The sequence below is a fragment of the Pinus tabuliformis genome, chromosome 1_2 (genome assembly GCF_031772625.1).
Source record: "Pinus tabuliformis cultivar Carrire ecotype Pingquan chromosome 1_2, CPIR1, whole genome shotgun sequence".
NCBI lineage: Eukaryota > Viridiplantae > Streptophyta > Pinopsida > Pinales > Pinaceae > Pinus > Pinus tabuliformis.
In genome coordinates, this window is record NC_142298.1 from 760,614,202 (window position 1) to 760,622,184 (window position 7,983).

Below are 7,983 nucleotides of genomic sequence, written 5' to 3' on the forward strand. Positions count from 1 at the left end.
AACTCTTTTCGTGTAGAGGAAGATAAAACTTTTTTTATCGACCAGTTACACTACACCCATCTAATTTTTTTTTTTTTTTTAAATAGCTTCAAATAAAATCCGTTTTTGAATCATTAAAATGGTGAGATAAAAATGCTCTAGTTATATAATTCGAATTGAATTTTTATTAACCTTTCACATCCATTTGTGATATCAATAACATTTATTTGGATGGATGTCAATATATAGATATTTTAAATCAAATTTACTAAACATAATTTCTACCAAATTGAAAAAGAGCCAAATTATTGACGACTAATTTTTAGTTTAAATACATGAAGCTTCTGATCATTTGGTTAAAGTGTCACACATCTTTTGTCTCCCATTGAATTTGGATTTTCCTGATTCGACAGATGTTTAGACTCTTGTTTCCTCCTGTGAGTAAGCTTTTGTCCTTATTAAAATAATATTTAACATTGTATTATGTGATGTGTCTTCGTTGTCTGCTCTTCACTTGAGCTATCTATCTGTTATTTTTGTTTGGCCTTACTTCTCTTCTCTTTTGGCCTATCAGATGGAGGACGCAACCCTCCCATTCTGGACCATGTCCTGGACTATTGGATTCAACCAACAAACGAGGTATTTAGTCAAAATCCATTCCTAGTATTTTACACAATGGAAGAGTGGAAGAGGAAGTGCAGGATGCTCACTCGCATGTAGAGGTCTCCGATTCTATATTCACAATGACCTTGATCTCTTTAAAACCTCCCAACCATTTCAATGCTATAAGTTCGGGGGGATCCAAAGCTGAATTGTTGAATCAATGGTAGGGTTGAATTGATTGTTGTTTTCACATTTTTTTTCTATGCATTTTCTAAATGGAAACTTTCGAAATTTAGTGTAAGTTAACAATCTCTGAGAATACATTACTACCATTATATTCATATATCATTGACAAGTGTTCTCCTAGATTCATAAAAAACTTAATTTAGAAGAATTTTGTGTTACATTTGTCTAATTTAGTTCAAGATAAGAAGTGGAACCAATGTGGGGTTGTTGTTATGACTATAACAGAAGCATTAGTAGAAAACAAGTGCTAGATGAAATCCAAGTTGCAAGGGACTCACAACATTAACCCTAGCATTTTGACAAGATAACTACACATTCACATATTCGCTACTATGCATGGTCCAGTCACCGGTTACCACTTTGCCATAGTAATCTGCAATCTGATTTTGACTGCTTGTTGTACGAACGACCCTTTGTTGAAAAGGAGTTCCAGTAAATACTGAACACTAGATATTTATGCCAAGTGTGAAAGACATTATCGTTGAAAGGGTATATATTAGGTTTGGATTTTGTCTTTGTCGGCGACGGTTTCATGCGTGCAAGCATGAGGTGATATGGTGCACAAATTTAAGGAGAAGGCTAAAAGGGTAGATGCAAATAGGAGGTGAACCGATTCTAAAGGAAGGCCTTTTGACCTAAAAAAGCCCATGTGTTCCTTTCAATGGCCTCTCAATTGTTGGTCTTATAATTATTATTCCCAACATGAGTATTACCCAATCTTAATAAGATTTAGATTCTATCCAATACAAAGAGTCTTACAAGAACCCATATTGCTTAGATTGTTGTCCAATCTAGGAAAATGCTCCAAACTTAATATTAACCTAATGTAATCATGAATAGTTTATGTTAAATAAAAAATAAATGAATATAAAATAGTATCAAAAATCACACCATTTAAACAATTATACATAATATTGAAATGTTGGGGGAATGAGCACATGTTCTTGTTTTTCCTACATGTTTAAATTTTGAAGGTTACGAAGTGTGTTGAAAGTTTATAAACATTGAAACCTTTATCTTCCCGATGTGAGGTTCAATGGGTTTGATTCCAATACCAAACATCAATAAATTTTCTTTTTAAACAAATATGGATAGGTTTTGTGTCAATAATAAAAAGAGGGTTTTGTGATCATAATTTCCAGTCCTGGCCAGTTGCATATGTTTCTTAATGATGTCCTCTTCCATGTCTACTGCTTGGTCATGTCCAAAAGAACCAACTAAAGTAAGGGAACTTTTGGCTTCATACGAACAAAAGATAGGGAACTTTGGGTTTCATATTTGGAGATAACACTAGGCCAACTATGAATTTCTCTCTCTTGTTGAATGGGTTTCCATTTCATGTTTAAATTGGTTGGTACACTTGGGTATGAAATGTATAATATTCCTATAAATATTCCCTAAGAAAATTTTCATCCCATGTATCTCCCTTAATTATTATCCTTAAATGATAGTTCCATGTAGGTTTGGTGATTAGCCAATTGAGGGAATGCATTTTTTTAGACTAAATTTTGTATGGCAATGAGGGGACTAAAGTCTTGCCCACAAGGTTTAGTGCAAGGAGTAGGAGGAATGGACACAAGTTCTTGTTTTGCCTACATGTTTAAATGTTGAAGGTTATGAAGTGTGTTGAAAGTTTATAAACATTGCAATCTCTATATTCTTGATGTTAGGCTTAAAGGGTTTGATTCTTTTACCAAACACACACACACACACACACACACACACACACACACACATATATATATATACACATCTACATATATATATATATATGTATATGTATATATATATATGTAGATGTATATATATGTATACATATATATACATATATATACATATATATACATATATATATATATATATATATATATATATATATATATATATATATATATATATATATAACAAAATTGGATAGTTTTTTTGTTAATAGTAAAAAAATGGGTTTGTGATGATATTGTCTAGCACTGGCCAGTTGCATATGTTGCTTAATGATGTCCTCTTCCATGTCTATTGCTTGTTCATGTCCAAAAGAAGCAATTGAAGTTTTAGTTATCCTGAAGTTTACTGGTCATGCCTTCCTCCTCTTGAAACTTCTCTTTGTTGCTTTCCCTAACCTCTAAAAGAAAAATTTTCCCTTTGTGTTTTCCCAACTTGGTTGTGATATGAACTTAGGAAACTTTTTGCTTCATACAAATGAAATATAGGGAAATTTTGGCTTCATATGAACTTCTTGTGTCTGCATCAATAAATCCTTCATACAAAGCACTATATCAACAATTTAGACACTTCAATCCTATTAAAACTCGAGAATTTGCAATGCTTTATAACTCACATGATAATATTATAGTTGCAACACCTACTGGTAGTGGTAAGACTATTTGTGCTGATTTTCGATTGCATTAAAAAGGTCAAGATAATGTATTTCTATGTGTCTACATTTCTACTATAGAAGATCTTTCCAAAGAGAGATATCAATATTGGGACCAAAAATTTGGAATAGAGACAAAAAATACCCAAAACTTCCTCCTACTTCACTTGACAACATTCCTTTAGGCTGCTACTACTTTAGATGCTCTCCACTTATGATGAATTACACTTGGGTTGATGAGAATGAGGCTTATCCTCTCTCTAATTTATAGACTTCTCAAGGGCTTCATCTAATTTTCCCTTATGGGCTTCACTACTCACTTTTGTGTGTCAATTCGTCTAAAACCATCTAGCCTATGGTTTGGAGTACCACCCAAGTAATAAATCTCAACAACCTCGTCATCCAATGTTTTTTCCTTTTATTCCACCAAAACTAGTTACATTCTTCAACATATCTAAGTATGTGGGTTTTTGTTTTGTAATGGAAGATTAAATGCTATCAAATTATGTTGAGTTCTCAAGTTATCGAGTGAGTTCAATATTAAACATTGGTTAGGATGAATAGGTTCTCAAGTTCCCAAGTTTTAAAATATTACTTGAATATTTTAAATGCAAAAAACTTTCTTGTAACTCACTTGTACTATTATAATGTTTTTATGGTTTCGTCAAGATGTTTCTCAACATCCCTTATGATATTCACTAATAGTTTATCTCATTTGATGGAGTGTTATAGGATTTTCAACCAAACAGGTATTTTCCAAATCTATCTTCATTGAGTGACAAAAGTTCAAGTAGGATAGAAGAAATTAACCAAACATTTTCTGTATCATCTAGTAGGCGAAGATCAACTAGAGGTGACAAGATTATAAGAATTTTTCATAGACGCATGGATTTTTTCTTGCTAAAGTGGGGTCATGTTCTTATGATAATGAGAGCATAGATGACATAGAGGTTCCCTTGAGGTACAAACATCTAATGAAATAATGGGCACCCAAGGATCTTCTTGAAATAAACACAGGTTTTTCTATCAACGAAAGGATATACCACATTTCCCCATGATCATTGCATGGTTTGGGGCTATTTTCCATGGATGGCGTAAAGGTATGTTATGGAGGATTAACTAAATTGATGGAGTATGTTGGACCATGTTACAACTACAATGATTGGGTACAACTAGTCCAATATACCAAAAATATGCGAAGATATGGTGCAACCGCAAATTATCTACAACTAAAAGACAATCATACCAAAATAAAGACACAACTATGTATGTTGATGGAAGGCCAAAAGCAATAGGTAATATTGCAGGGTTTATAAATAGTGCACGACCCATGACCATAAATAAGCAACCCAATTGGATATTCGAGGGGCGTGAAGGAAATCGTGTATTCGTATGTGCCATTCAATAGCTGAATGTGAAGAGTTTCTCATTGATTACAATTTAAATCAAATAGATACAAATATTTCTATTATGGGAGTGGTATGTATTCAATTTTAGACAACTTGTAAGAAATGTCTAGTATATGTTATGATTGTCATTTACTACAATATATTGTTAGATATCTTGTAAGTTGAGGAAACATTTTAATATGCCATGGTTAAAATATTTTGGTAGGTTCATCAAGGTTAAAGGGCACCAACCTCACAATAGGTAAACATCAATGTAATTGTACGTAAAATAATATAACCATGAGATTTATTCTAGAGTAGCATTTTATCCATTATAGAGTAAGTCAATTTCATATTTTTAGGCATCATATAACTAAATGGTATATTCACTATGCATATGACTAACTTGAGCGAATGCATTCCTCCATCCTTTTCAAAGTATTGTTTCCATACAATATGGAATATATATTAATCTTGTCATAATGCCTCTTCCAAGAGCCTTCCAAGATTTTCAAGTTTTTATAAATTTAGAACCTTTTATATTGGCCATGACATAACGTGAAGTTTCTATATAAATTAGACATATGTCAATGGTGGTTTTCTTATTAATATAATGATTATTAATTGTGGAAGAATTAAAAATTACACTTATTTGATAAACATGGTGATAAGGGGAAGGAATCAACCTTAGAGTAGTCCATAGATGCTCCTGAGGAAGAGCTTACTAAAGAAGAATTTTTTTATGTTTGTCGATCTAATCCAAACACTAAAGATGCTTTGAATAAAAGCAAACACTAAATTCAGTTATTTAGTTCTAATTAAGTCTCATATAGAAGAGATAAAAGGCGAAATATAAACCTTGATGTGCCAATTTCGTCAGTATGAGGTGAGCAACTCATTTAATTATCCCATTTATTTGTTTATGATCTCATCCTTCATAAAAAAACTCTTTATTTTATAGGTATTTTTGGCGGAGTACGATCCTCATGCTGTGAATATGGGGGCCAATGTTGGTAGCAACGCCAATGCTTCGCCTATGAGTGATGCACCAGTGATTGAGACCGATACACCCGCTCAACCGCACACAATAGGATTTGCACCTCCTGAATAACATACATAAGGATCTGCAGATGATGTTGTGGATGTAGAACATGATATCATTACACAATTTGAAGTGAGATTTCCTAGATATTCCAATGTTACTAGGAGAAGAACACTACCAATTACATTTTTGGTAGATGAGGACAATGTCCCCATGAAAATAGAGAAACTTCTAGGTATTTAAGAAGTGTTTTAAATATTAAGTAAAATCTAATTGAAATTAATGTATAGTTTGTGATACTTTTAAACTAATGATAATATCGTTTTGTAGGAAATGATGTTTTCTATAAGCATTTGTATGACCTAACCCTGGAACTATTTGGGCCCACCATTCACACAAACTAGAAATACCAAAGTTCCAAGTTGAAAGATGAACTTATAACCAGGATGATTTGCCTATTTAGTGAGGGTACCTTCTGTTATCTCAAAATCAGATCCTGATAGGCTGCTGGTCAGGTTGACTCTAAGTAACTATTTCAGACCTACTTTAGGCTGAGGCTTAGCCTCCTCAACCTGAGAGGGCTCTCTCTTAAAGGATTAATGATTTTGATTAAAGATAAGATGGCTAACTCTTATAGAACAACTGTGAAAAATATGAATGCTGGAAATACATTAAACAACTATCCATTGGGCTTATGGAGTCAACAACACCTCAATATAACACTGAACTCAACCTTACATAGAAGTCAGGGCACTCAGCATTTAGACATTCAGAACATAACTCATATAGGACCACAGTTTATAAATGCATACAGGAAATCAGAGCACATTCAGTGAATTCTGAGTGATTATACATCTATACCACTGTAAAAATTATGGAAAGGACAAGATCACATATTCTGAACATAAGAAATCCTTCATGAATCCTGAGAAGTAAAGTCAAAATTATATTACTGAAAATGAGTCTTTACATAAGCCAAATACAAGCTGTATCATAAAATTTTCCAACCTTGATTACATTGCTGTTTCAGCTATATATAGAGTTCTTATTCTAACTGATCGAGGTTCCTCCGCCAGCATGAGGGGAATTCGAAAACTACTTCTAATGACACCTATTAACCCTTTAACTAACTAATAAATACAACAAGGTGTTGACTGGAGTTTTTTTAGACGTTTCCCTTTCAAAATTCCCGCTTATAATTCAAAACTGCTTGATTTGCATTAAAATCATCACTTTCAGCAGTTTCGTAGCGCACTACGAAACTGCTGAGTTATTTAAAACAGCTTGCTTTTAACCCGAGACCTTTATTAGCCGAGTACTTGATTGCCAAAAACTCCTTTAGACTTTCCACATGTCGAATAGGGATTTATATTTCCTCAGAAAGATGAAATCAAGCAAATTTGTCAAAATTTTTAAAACAAAATCTTACTTGAAATGAAAACTCATTTAGCAGGTAGCTGACTCAGCTGTGCCTTCAGATCTTCAATTTGTTTCTTCATAGCCTTATTCCCAGCTCTCAGTTGCATATTGATCCTTCTGATGTACTTGGCTTCTTTGATTGCTGGTACTGTCCATGTGTGAAATTGTGAATGGCCATCAACCACTGAATTCAGCTCAGCTTCTACAACAGCATTCCCTTCCCATAGAGTTTTATAATACTTTGCATGTATGGCTGCATGTTTTCTAGCGGCTTTCTTCAATTTAGCAATCTCATATTTAGCTGATTCCAATTGGCTCTTCAGGGCTGCTATATTATTTTCTTTAGCTGCAATGACTGTTTTGCCTGTGTCTTTTTGTGTCTCTTCCCCTGTTTCCTCTGTTCTTGGCAGTGCTTCCTGTACTTGCTGAAATCTCCTTGTCATAAGTCTTCTAGGTTTAAAAACGAACTCTTCAGCTGGCACATCAAATCTAAGTTTTTTTGAGGCCTTGGATTTCTTGGTGCTTTCTTGTTCTGACTGCATCAATTCGATTTGAACTGGTAGAGATTGCTCGAATTCAATAGCCTGTAATAAATCATTTAAACTTGCCTTGGACACTGGACTTTCTTCAACTGCTATAGCTTTACCTTTTTCCTTATTTATCTGACTTCTTGTTCTTACCCTTGAGACTACTTCAGATGTGCTTGTTTCAGGTACAGTCTTTTTACCATGAGCTTTTTCCTTAGTTGATTGCTGAGGTTGATCTTGGATGATAAGTGGCTTCACTTGTTTTCTTACTTGTGACTTTGGAACTCTTTTAGCTCTTGCTTCTGTTTGGAGCTCAACTATTGTAAAATCTCTAGCAGGTGGTGGAGTGAGGCCAGTCTGACTTTTGAATCCAGCCATAAAAATGAATGAATTCCAATCTCTGTCTAT